Genomic DNA, 13163 nt, shown 5'->3' with positions numbered 1-13163 from the left:
TGACAGATCTGTGGTCATTAATTTGGCTAGGGCTCCAGAGATTCTAGACAATGTGAGTGAGAGTACGTAAATCTTAGCCTGGTCAAGCGGGCCTTAAGCGTGGAGCAAATGAGTTAGGTCAATCATCAATATGATTCATAAACTGATAAACATAGTGTATATTAGGAGGGCACAGGTCCTTTTTACAAGGAGAGTGGCTACTCTGTCTCTCGTCCACTTTTGTCACACACTACAGATGTGAAGTGGATATCACACAATCACTGAAGATTGGCTGTCAAGTTCGGTCTGTCATGTGGACTGTTGTAACACTGGTGCAGGTTAGAACAAATCACATGTTCTGAATTTCGGCTGTGTCTGGTTTTTGTCATAAAAAACATGTTAGTTGTTTTGAGTGCATCCACGTTTAATGTAATAACGGGGATGTGTATGATGCCACCATCAATGTCTGTTAATGCCACCAGGCATTATTCCATCTTTTTGAAAAAGAAAGTACTGACGTCAGCGCGTGAGGGCGGCGTCTAGGTAGCTACCGCGTCGTCATCCCGGCGACCACGACGTCAAAGACGAACGGTGAGCCGGCCAATGCCACCTTTCGATGCGCTGAGGTATTGCGGACGAAAAATTATTCGGATCCAGTTTGACTCCTGTGGGTAATTCTAAGGTAAGGAATCTATAAATAATTGTCTCTTTCAGATACCCAGGCCTGAGGAAGGTTGCTGAGTGAGCCGGGGGGCGACCGGCCCAAACCTGGGCCCCCACCATCTACATCTGGAGTCACTAGAGTCGTCTTTTGGGGCCTGGTGGAGTCAAACTGTAGTGTAATCCCAGCGCTTCGAATAGGGCGCCATGACAGAGCTGTCGATGGAGCCTGAGCCTACGCCACACCGACACCTGTGAGTACTGGCTGTGTACTTTATTCGCCAGCGATATCGCGCCAGAGATGGCTCTACCAGTCGTAAGCCCCGCTGGGGCCCCTTTTAGTCGGGTATGCAGCTGCTTCTAGCGCAGGGACACACCAGTTGGTGTAACCAGGCGCTTTATAAATTATTTAATTATTATTACTAAGTGTACTACCCCCCTCTCCCCATAAGACCAGGCCGCCTGCCTCCTTCCCTTCCCCACTCCCTCACACACTAAGGGACTTCACCTGAGTGGTGCAGAAAGGCTATTTGTGAAACAGAGACCGACAGTAGTGGAGCCCAGAGGGAAAGCTACACATTGGGGGGCAAGCATAACCTCTCCGGCGAGATCGAGCTGGGGTTGGGGAAAAGAGAGGGAGAACTTGGGGCAATCCCTAAACGGCCTACCTGGCCCTCCATCCACAGAGGGCCCCCCACCACATTACCCAAGACAATTCAAGTACTCCAGTGGGATGGCCATACCGGAAGGCGACTGTGGACCAGGCCTGTAGACTTAGAGGCGAACGCGCTCACCCCCTCTCTGGGACTAGAGAGGTGGGGGCTTAATCGACACTGCCCTTGGAGATGTGTTCTGTCCTGTTGCAACGTACCTCGGGACACCACGCCCTGGGGTGGTGGGCATGAGGATTTGCTTTTTGAGTTCAAGGGACTGAGTTAACCAGGTGGGAGGGGTGGGCTACATACCTCTCTGTTTCCCTGAGTAGTTCTAGTTTTGCAAGGGGGTTTTCCCTCGTGGGGGCTCATGTGGGGTGGGGTGGGCAGTGGATGGGATGCTGAGTTCGAGATTCAGTAAGAAGATCATTGCTTCAAGGGGGGAGGCCCTAGACTTTTTTGCCAAGGTACAGCCTAGTGGAAACCATGCACACATTGCATATTCACTAGTAGAGTTATGACATGTAATCAGTTCTTAGATACCAAAATCCTGTCAATCCTGTCCTGGAACGTAAATGGTCTATGGGACAGAGTCAAAAGAGACCTGGTGGCCCAATACACCAAACGGATACATCCTGATGTGGTTCTTTTACAAGGAACCCATCTCCAAGGGACGCACTATAGATTCTTGGGAAGTGGGGCCTACACCACACTCACACATGTAGGATACACATCAGGATCTAGAGGGGTGGCCATATCGGTGAGAAAGAACCCTCCCTTCCAGGTGGGGAGACAATGATTGGACCCGTCCGGGAGATCCTGGGAGTGAGGGGGATTTGGGGTCAAACAGATGTTACTCTTCTCAATGTGTATGAATCCCCCAGGCTTCAGACCCCTTCCCCACCGATGAAACTAACGAATTTTGATGGAGCTCAACTCTTTGTTACACATAATAGGGGTGATTTCAATGATATCATGGCAGTAGAACTGGACCGGATAGGGTCAATTGGTACGGCCACACTAACTACCCCCCTCTCGCGGTTTGCAACTGCTCTTGGCCTCTCTGACCTCTGGCGGCGTGCACACCCTAGCGAGAGGAGATATTCTTACTTCTCTGGGGCCCACAGAGCCTTCTCTCAGTTAGATTACATATTTGCTCTGACCGAGGAAGCAGGTGACATACAGCAAGCTGAATATCTCGCCAGAGTACTTTCTGACCATTCCCCACTACTGGTGAAACTTGGTGGGTGGGGCCGTAAGGGGGGTTTTACTATCTGAGGACTTAATGCATCCGAGTGGACAGAGAACTTTATTATAAGGAGAATAAAGGCTCAGTCTCCTCAAAAGTAATGCTATGGGGAGCATTTAAGGCGGTCCTCCAAGGCACCGCACAAAACCTAATTGCCCAGAAGAAACGAAGGACGTTTGGCTCCCTAGAGCAGCTAGTGGGTAAGCTTCTGGAGCTTGAGAGTGACCTGGGCCGACTTTGTGCCCTTCTGTGCTCTGAGAGTTGGAAATCCTGAGAGCCGAATACCATGCTCTAGCACAAGAGGGGGCCAAGGAGCAGATGCTTGCCATGCTTCATAGACTATATGATGCCGGGGATAAAGCTGGGAAGCACTTAACTTGGCTGGGTAGGAAGCAAGCGGAAGCCAAATGGGTGCACCATATAGGGGGACCTGGAGGGGGGATTGTTACAACATGGAGAAAGCCATTGCAGAGGCCTTCGCTCATTACAAGGAACTATATAGGGCCAGGTCTCTGCATGACACTACTTACATCGTGCAGTTCTTGGCATCTGTTGCCATCCCCGTACTAGATGGGGAGGCGCTGATGCAGTGGAAGCTGACATCATGTTAGCGGAGGTACAGGCTGACATAGCCAAGTTCAAATCCAATAAGACTCAAAGTCCAAATGGAATACCCACAGATTTTTTTTTTTAAAGCTACAGGAACCTACTGGGGACCCATCTACTGAACATGTTCCAGAAAGCAGGTAGGCAGGGTACTCATTAGCCAGACCTTCGGCGGGCGATAATAGTGGTGATCCACTTAGAAGGCAAGACCAGGAACCAATGTGATTCTTGCAAGCCCAGAAACCAATGTGATTCTTACCATCCCATCACCCTATCGAGGTCAAGGTATTGGCTTCTATACAGGTCACCAGGCTCCTGCAAATGATTACCCCCATGATCCATAGGGGCCAAATAGGCTTCATGCAAGGCAGAGCCACTTGTTACAATCTACGACGAGCACACAACTGGTTGAACAAAACACGTTCTTGGTTGGAGGCATGCGTTTTTTTAATCAATGGATGCAGAAAAAGCGGTTGATGCAGTGCATTGGCCTTTTCTGGAAACAAATCTAGTGCGGGTTGGATTCGGTCCCAAGAATCAAAGTGGGTAAATCTACTCTAGGCGTGACAGCAGCTGTAAGGGTGAACGGGACACTGTTCTCAGATTTTCCCATCTGCCATGGCACACATCAGGGGTCTTCCTATCTCCTATACAGTTTGCTCTCACCATAGATTCATTGGGATGCATGGTGCGGGCCCACCCGAAGATTTGTGGCTTTAATCTTATGGACAAGGAGGTGGCTGAGGAGAACATTTCACTTCACGTGGCTGATAACCTTCTTTATATCACTAAACCGTCCCACACCCTCCCATTGCTCTTCCAGCTGTAGAATCAACTTCTGCGGGTCGATGCTCTATCTTCCAAGCGGAGAGATGGACAGGTCCCTGGTCTCCCATCGCTTAATGTGACTGGCAGAAGGCTTCAAGTTACTGGGAAACTTAATGATGCTAGAAAAGGAACTTTGCCTTGACAGGAACCTGGGGTGGGTGGCAAAGGCATGTCGGGAAGAGTTGGAGAGGACTTCCCCTAACATTAAAGGGTCACGCAGTCATGTTTGGAATGATAACACTCCCATAACTACTGTATGTGTTACAGAATACTTTCTACATGGTCCCACAAATGGTCTTTGCCACACTGGACGGTGACCTGCGCAAACCTATTGTGGGATGTGAAACACTCCAGAATTGCCCTGAAAACGCTGCAGCGAAACCCATACAACAGGGGGCTGGCTCTTCCTGACCTGGAAGCCTACTATTGGGCTGTCCATCTTATCAATATTAATGATTGGCTATTTCTCCCGCGTGACACCACTACATTTAGACAGGAACAGGAGTAGTGGAAAAAAAGTCCTGCCCTACTACCTCTAGGGGGGCAAAGGGGAATAAAGACTCTTCCAGGCCACCTAGGTTGCCCTAGTGGCCTGGGGGAAAGCTACAAACGCATGGGTTGCCACCGTAAACGAAAACTGGAAACACCCTTATGGGAGGGACTCTGGCTCCCAGAGATGCAGAAACTGAAGGGCCTTGAGGTTTGGGATTTAATTGGAATCTCCAAGATAGGGGACCTGTTGGAAAGTGGTGACAATGTTGTTCTCTGCACTGTGGCAGGAATTCAAGATGAATGGGAAGGAGTAGTTTCTTACCTGTAACTCCATTAACGATGAAAGAAGACACCTAAGATCCATGGAAAGATCCTGGAGGTCCAACCCCTCCTCACTCAACCGGGACCAGCTCAAGGCAGCCCGCAAAAGCTACTATAACCATATCAAGAACAAAAAGTTGTCCTTCTTCTGTGCGGCCCTTGATAATGCCAAAAACCGCCCCAAAGAACTTTTCAACATCATCAAGAACCAAATCTCCATTCCGGTAACAGGAGACATGGTGGCGTCCAAATCCCTATGTGACGACTTTGCCAGCTTCTTCATTGAAAAAATTGCCAAAATTGACCGATCACTCGGCTCGTTGCCCTCCTCCCACCCCGCTACAACTTCCCATTTAAGACCAACAATCTCATCCACTCGCTGGTCCTCCTTCCAACCTATCCAGGTTGAACTGATAAGCAATCTCATAGCCACCGCCAAACCCTCAACCCACTCCCTTGATCAGCTTCCCCCGAGATTGACCAAAGACTTGAAGCTCACTCTAGCCCCTATCTGGGCCAAGATCATCAACAGCTCTCTGAGCGAGGGCTCCATCCCGGACTGCCTTAAAATAGGTCAAGTCACGCCTCTACTAAAAAAAACGGGCCTTGACCTACAGGATATGAACAACTTCAGACCAGTCTCGAACCTTCCACTCTTATCCAAAATCTTGGAAAGATGTGTGCTGTCGCAACTATCCCAGCACTTAGAGAACACGAAGCTTCTCGACCCATATCAATCAGGGTTCAGGAAAGGCTGCAGTACTGAAACCGCAATCCTTAACGTCCTGGACGATCTACACATGTCGCTCGACTCCAACAAATGCAGCCTTCTCATCCTCTTAGACCTATCGGCTGCATTTGACACAGTTGATCATGCCCTATTAATCAATGTCCTAAAGGAGAGAGCAGGCCTCGAAAAGACTGTCCTAAAATGGTTCTCCTCCTTTCTCAACAACCGCACACAAAGAATCAAAATTAAAAGCTGCGAATCAGACATTCTTCCCATCAGCAGAGGAGTCCCTCAAGGGTCAGTACTCTCTCCTCAACTCTTCAACATCTACATGGAGCCCCTCACCTCAATTCTAAGGAAAGCTAACATCCCCTTCCACCTTTATGCGGACGACACGCAACTCTATCTTGAAACTACTTCGATCTCGGACATCCACAGACTGAACCACACACTTACCGAAGTTCAGCTCTGGCTCTCTTCCAACCACCTCAAACTCAATGAAGAAAAAACTGAAGTGCTCCTCATCTCTAACAAAGAAGAAAACCCCCAAATTCTTGAATGTCTCAAAGCCTTAAACGCCCTGAATGTTCCTCTTGTTCCATCGAACTCCATAAAATCACTAGGGATCACCCTTGACCCCAAACTGGATATGAAAGAACACGTCTCAAAAACTGCCAAAAGTGCCTTCCTAAACCTGAAATTGCTCTACAAATTAAAACCATTTCTCCCCACAAAAGACTTGAAACAGGCCACGCAGGCTCTGGTTCTCTCCAGAATGGACTACGGCATTGCCACTCTGACTGGAACAGCCAAATCGGACCTGCGACCTCTGACCTCTACCCTAAATGCCGCTGCAAGAATGATCACGGGAACAAAGAAATATGAACACATCACCCCAGCACTTAAGGATCTGATGTGGCTCCCTCTTGACCAACGCGCCAGCTTCCGCACAGCCTGCCTCACACATAAAGCCCTGCATACAGGCAAACCGGAATACCTGGCCAACAAGCTCAAAAGGGCCGGTCAGTCTAGAAACCTCAGAAGCTCCAACACGCTCCTACTCATTCCTCTGAAATCCCAGAAACTTTCAACATCCAGCAAATCCTTTGCGGGCAATGCTCCCAAGATATGGAACTCCATCCCCCCACACATCAGAAGGACCGCATCCTTCCCGAAATTCAAGAAGTTACTCAAAGTCCTCTTCCTCGATCGTTCCGGAACCAACTAGAACTTAACCTAGACTTTATAGTTCCATGTTTTTATTCACCCCAGAGCTGATTGACTTGCCTATGACTCTCCGCCCTGTTTCACGCCTGGCGGCTATTGTACAGATTGTACTCACTCCTGTGCTCATTGCCTTGTTTTTTGTCCGCAACGCCTTTTCCCTTGCTGTGAAGCGCTCTGATACCCTCGGGTCCAGCTAGCGCTATACAAAACTTTAATAAATAAATAAATAAAGTTCTGTGGTAGGGGTATCTCTGTTATAGTCATAATCTAGTGAATAGTCCCACTCATGTGCGGGGACCCCGGAGCAATCAAAAATAATCTCTTAAGCTGTCTTTATGTGCAGTCCTGCATGACACTTAAGAGAGAATTTAAAGACAAATAATGCAGCCTATACTTATCAGGCTACACTGTCCAGTACTTCAACTAGATATTCCACCAAAATTAAATTCAGCACAGCCTGCAAAGTTTCTCTCATAGAAAAACATCCCCTTTTACCAAGAAAGCCTCTGGAAGATAGAGAGGAAGGACAGACAAGCCCCATAGGTTGCCATTATGTGGCTCAAAAAGGGATACTGTGCCTTCAAGGAAACTTTCCAGAACTCTCAGAATCCCAGAATGCACAGCAGGTCCCCTCCACTTTCAGTTCTTTTTGGAGGCGTATAAAGCTAGACCTGTAGCATTCAGTACATGAACATCTTTCTCCACCAGGGAGGAGGGCGGGCGCTTATGACTATAACAGAGATACCCCTACTACAGAACTGGAGTTACAGGTAAGAAACTACTCCTTCTGTAGTAGGGGATCTCTGTGTATAGTCATAAGTCAATAGAATGGCAAGCCATCCCCAACACCAAAGCGGCGGTGGAGAAGAAGACATAGAACCCCACTACTGTGCGAAAAGATTTCGCAGCAAAGCCTGCCCAACCTGAGCATCTGCCTTGGCATCAGAGTCCAAACAGTAATGCCTAGCAAAGGTATGGAGCGACTTCCAAGTGGCAGCCCTGCAGATCCCTGCAATGGGAACATTACGGAGCAAAGCTGTCGTGGCCGCTTTGCCCCTGGTGGAATGAGCCTTAGGTTTACCCCCTAAGGTCTTATTAGCCTTTTGATAACACAATTGTATACAGGACACAATCCACCACGAGATGGACTGTTTAGAGGTAGCAAGACCAGTCCTGACTGACCCATAGTTGATAAACAATTGGTCTGACCTACGAATATCCTTGGTTTTATCCAGATAAAATTTCAACACCCTTCTGACATCCAGGGAATGAAGAGATCTTTCCGCTGGAGTGGAAGGATTCTGAAAAAATGTAGGTAACGTTATAGTCTGGTTAACATGGAAATCAAAAATAACCTCAGGAAGAAACTTAGGGTGAGTACGCATTACAACCTTAGCAGCATGAAATACAGTATAAGGTTCTTGGCAACACAACGCCTGAATTTCACTCACCCTGCTGGCCGATGTAATGGCCACGAAGAACGCCGCCTTCCAGGACAGGTGCTGTAGCGAAGCCTTATGAATAGGTTCAAAAGGTTGCTTCATCAATCTGGACAGCACCACATTCAATTCCCATGAAGGCGAAGGAAGACGAACAGGAGGAAACACTTTCTTCAAGCCTTCCAAAAAATCCTTTATCACAGGAATTTGGAAAAAGGAAGTCTGTGAAGGGCATTTCCTGTAGGCAGTCAGCGCAGCTAGATGGACCTTAATGGAATGGAAGTTAAGGCCAGACTGGGCCAAATGCAAAAGGTATGGAAGGATGACATCTTCCTTACATGTCGTCGGATCATAGTTCTCGGACTTGCACCAGATGCAGAATCTCTTCCACTTGTAAGCATAAGAAGTCCTAGTGGAAGGTCTCTTAGCCTCCTTCAGTATGTCCATACAATCCGCAGGGAGATTCAAATGGCCATATTGCACTATCTCAGGAGCCATGCCGCCAAACTCAAAGACGAGAGGTTGGGGTGTACCATCTGTCCCCCGAACTTCGTGAGAAGGTCCGGCCGGCACGGCAGCCGTATGTGAGGAAGAAGAGACCGGTGAAGCTGGTCCGTGAACCACCACTATCTGGGCCTTTCCGGGGCAATTATGATCATCCGCGCCCTGGACTGGGACAGGTTGATGAGCACTGCCGGAATCAGGGGAATGGACGGAAATGCGTACGGAAAGCTGTTCGACCAGTTGATCATTAGTGCATTCCCCAGCGTCCCCTGCTGGTAATACCTGGATGCGAAGTCTCGGCATTTGCTGTTTTCGGCAGTGGCAAACAGATCCACGTCTGGAGTTCCCCACCTGGCGAAGACTTCTCCTAGTACTTCGTCGTTTAAGACCCATTCGTGGTTTTCCTGAAGCAGTCTGCTCAGCGCGTCCGCCTGAACATTCTGCACACATGGCAGATGGTTAGCCGTTATCGTCAGTCCTCTGGCCAGCAGCCAGTGCCAGATCGCCTGCGCCTCCTGCGACAGAGTGCGCGATCTCGAACCCCCCTGCTTGTTGAGGTAATACATCGTGGTCGTATTGTCCGTCTGTACAAGCAGAGAGTTGGTCTGAAAGGACGGATGGAAGGCCTTCAGTGCCAAGAGAACCGTTCTGAGTTCCAGGAAATTGATATGATACGCGGGCTCCGTCGGGGACCACGTTCTTTGTATCTGTAACTCTCCGGAATGCGCTCCCCAGCCGTGGAGAGAAGCATCCATCACGATACTCTGAGTGGGAATGTCCTTGTGGAAGGGAATCCCTTTGAGGAGGTTCTCCGCTGAACACCACTATTTCAGAGACTGTAGAGCATGCAGAGACAGTCGTATCTTGTCGTCCCAGTTCCCTCGCCTCTGGTCCCACTGATCCTCCAGACACTCCTGCAGCGGTCTCATGTGCAGCCGTGCGTGTGGCGTGAGGAAGCTATAGGAGGCCTTCGACCCCAGTAGAGAAGACACCGTCCTCACTGTTGTAGATGGACCGGTCATAAGAGCCTGAGCCTTCCGAAGGAGTGAGAAAGGTCTCTCCTCCGAAGGAGACACGCTTGCTGACAGCGTATTGATGGAGGCTCCCAAGTACTGGAGGTACTGGACCGGAGTCGGGACAGACTTGGACATGTTGATGTGCAACCCCAGCTTGTTCAAGAGAACGGACGTCGTCTGTAAGTGCGATTGAGCTTCCGTGAAGGACGATGCCTTGATCAACCAATCGTCCAGTTACGGGTAGACAAACACCTTGTTCTTTCTCAGGTGTGCCGCTACCACTGCCATGCATTTTGAAAAGGTCCTGGGCGCAGACTTCAGCACGAACGGTAGTACTGTGTATTGATAATGATTGGCGCCGACTTGGAATCGCAGGAACTTCCGGTGTTTCTGTGCAATGGGCACATGGAAGTATGCATCCTGTAGGTCTATCGCGCACAGCCAGTCTCCCCTTTGCAGTTGAGGGTAAATCTGGTGCAAAGACAGCATGCAAAACATTTCCCTGCGAATCCATTTGTTTGCTTGCCGCAAATCCAGAATGGGCCTGGACTCGTTCTTGTCTTTCTTGCGTACCAGAAAGAACCGTGAGTAAAGACCTCTTCCCCTTTGAGACAGAGGGACGTCTTCTATCGCCCTTTTTCTTAACAGGGTATTGGCCTTCGCCTGAAGCTCGCGCAGCTGAAACTGCGAGCAAACCGGTGGAATTGCTGGAGGCGGGCTGATGAACCAAAGACTGTATCCATTGCAAACAATATTCAGCACCCACTTGTCCTGAGTAATTTTTCTCCACTCTGCCAGGTAGTATTGGACACTTCCCCCCCACCGGAGTGGGTAACGGAGGACGGGGAAGTAACAGCTCATGGCCTAGACCCGGCTGGGCCCTTGGTCGCATTGGCAGATTGGTGCCCACCCCGGCCCTTCTGACGTTTTTGGAAGGGCCTCCTCTGGAACTGCCGTTGTTGTTGCTGTCCAGTTTGCTGGCCTCGCCCCCTGCCCTGCTCCCCGTACCGGGCGGTAGGTCTTCTTTTGTTCCTTGGGCTTCTCCAACCCGACAGCCATCAGGGTTTCAGCCTCAGCCTTCATCCGGGCCATTTCATCGTCAGCGTGCTTTCCAAAGAGGGTCTCGCCCGAAAAGGGTAAGTTGGCCACCCTCTGTTGGGCCTCAGGTTTCAAGGACGTAAGCCGCAACCAGACATGACATCTCTGGTTGACTCCATGGCAGTACCCGTGGGCTGCCAGGAGCGATGAATCCGCAGCTGCGCTGATCAGTTGATTAGAGGCCATCAGCCCTTCGTTCAGGATCTCCATGAAATCCTCCCTCTTCTCCTTGGGAAGGAGGTCAGCGAACTGTTGAAGGGACTCCCACAGAGCCCGATCGCACCTTCCCAACAACGCCAAGGCACTCGCGGCCTTCATGGAGGTGGCAGACGTCCCGCAGATCTTTCTGCCTGCCGAATCCATCCAGCGGTTCTCCTTGTCTGGAGGCACTGTAGATAATGGGGTGGTGGCATGTTGTTTCCGCGCCGCCGTCACTATCACCGAATCCGGTGCTGGATCCACCCTGAGAATGCTGGGTCAGAGTCAGGAGCCCTGTACTTCTTTTGGAGCCTGGAGGGGGCTGATTTCATAGTCGCAGGAGTGAGGAACAATTCCATGGCGGGCTCCTCCAATCCCGGAACTAACGGCAACAGAGGTCGAGACAATTGCTTCTTATGAAGGGTCTCAAAAATGACTGAGGTCGTCGGCGTGGGCACAGTAAGTGTTATGCCCAGCTTGTTCGCCCCTCTTAGCAGTACATCCTGGAAGGATATAATGTCGTCCACAGGCGACACCCTCGTCCGAGGGGACCCCGACAGGGTAGGCGAGTAGCTCCTGGCACTGGACGAATCCGTACGAGATCTAGACCTGCCCCTCCTGTGGCGCCGTCTAGATCTAGTAGACGAACGACGGCGACTCCTGGATCTCCCTCTCCGTCCGGAGCAGGATCTAGACCTCCTCGGCCTTAGTCGTTCCGCAGGTCTCAGCGGCGGAAGTTGTGGCTGCCTGACCGGAAGCCTTGGAAGAAGAGGCCCTGCAGGCGGAGTCGGAAAGCGCGGCAACGAGGTTGACCTCGGTGGAGCAGGCGGCCGCCCATGAGGTGGCGGAAGTGGATTCGGTGGCAGCCCATGAGGCGGCGGAGGAGGAGGATGATGAGGAGGAGGTGGCGGTGGAGGTGGCGTCAAAATCCGAGGGGGCGGATCCTTTGGCAACGTAGGCGGTGGTGAAGGCGACCTCGGTTTAGGGGGCGAGTACACCACAGAGTACACAGAGCCCGGAGACTTCTCTCTCCTCTTCTTCCTAGCCTGACTTGACTGGGGAGACCGAGAGGCCGTGCCCCCTGTCAGTGAACGACGTCGCCGCCGTGCCCCCGATGATCTGGAGGAGCTTCTGGCGTCAGAACGTCTCCTGGAGGACGAAGCCTTCCTCTTAGGCGCCGAGCACCTCTTCGGCGTCGACGAACGCCTTCTCGACGCCTACGAACGGCGTCTCGACGTCGATGATCTATGTCTCGACGTCGGACTTCTCCTACTCAACGTCGAAGATCCCCGTGACCTCCACGCTCTTCGTCTCGACGTCGATGATCTTCTTGACGATCTCCTCTTCGCCGTCGAACGCCTAGTCGACGTCGACGGCGAGCGCCGTCGTGACTTCTCTCGATGTCGATGACTCGACAACGACAATGAATCTGTACCCGACATCGACCACGACGTCAGTCCCCTCGACGTCGAACGTAGACGCCGCTTCGACCCAGAGCCCTGGGGAGACGGGGAACAGACTGTGGTCATTCCTCTTGACGCCGAGGCCATCGACGTCGACGGAGACCGGTGGCGTTTTCTGGCCTTCTTCTCACTGGGGAGCCCCCTAGAGGCCTCAGCACGGGCAGATGAAGCAGATCCAGCATGCCTAGACCCACCTTGACCTTGATGTTTTCTTTGCTCCAGTCCTTGGAGCCTGATCTTCTGTCTGTCCTTCAGGGCCCTGGAGGTGAAAGTCTGGCAGATCTCACACTCCTCAGGAACATGTGCAGAAGGGAGACACAGGATACACACCTCGTGTGGATCAGACTTGGCCTTCTTCTTAGAGCACTCAGGGCATTTATCAAATAAGGCAGGCATATTTGATAAATGAGGGCTCAGAATTACCAGAAAAACACCAGTAATTAAAGAAGGCTCAAAAACACGTCGAGTGAACACACTCTAACACTTTAAAAGTGCAAAAAAATAGAAATAAACCCTAAAAAGGGAGAGCTCAATGCCCCAGGGTCCTGCTAGCAGGAGCCGGAAAAAAGAACTGAAAGTGGAGGGGATCTGCTGTGCATTCTGGGATACTGAGAGTTCTGGAAAGTTTCCTTAAAGGCACAGTATCCCTTTTTGAGCCACATAATGGCAGCCTATGGGGCTTGTCTGTCCACCCCTTCCT

At 50.8% G+C, this 13163-nt stretch overlaps 1 protein-coding gene across 3 annotated transcripts in view; it reads right to left on the bottom strand.

The window, feature by feature from the left end:
• SETDB2 (SET domain bifurcated histone lysine methyltransferase 2) overlaps positions 1-13163 on the bottom strand; it is a 545734-nt gene that overhangs the window by 90288 nt on the left and 442283 nt on the right. The window lies entirely within an intron of this gene.

This window comes from Lissotriton helveticus, chromosome 8 (assembly GCF_964261635.1).
Source record: "Lissotriton helveticus chromosome 8, aLisHel1.1, whole genome shotgun sequence".
In the NCBI taxonomy this organism is placed as follows: domain Eukaryota; kingdom Metazoa; phylum Chordata; class Amphibia; order Caudata; family Salamandridae; genus Lissotriton; species Lissotriton helveticus.
This window is presented reverse-complemented; position numbering and strand designations above follow the sequence as displayed.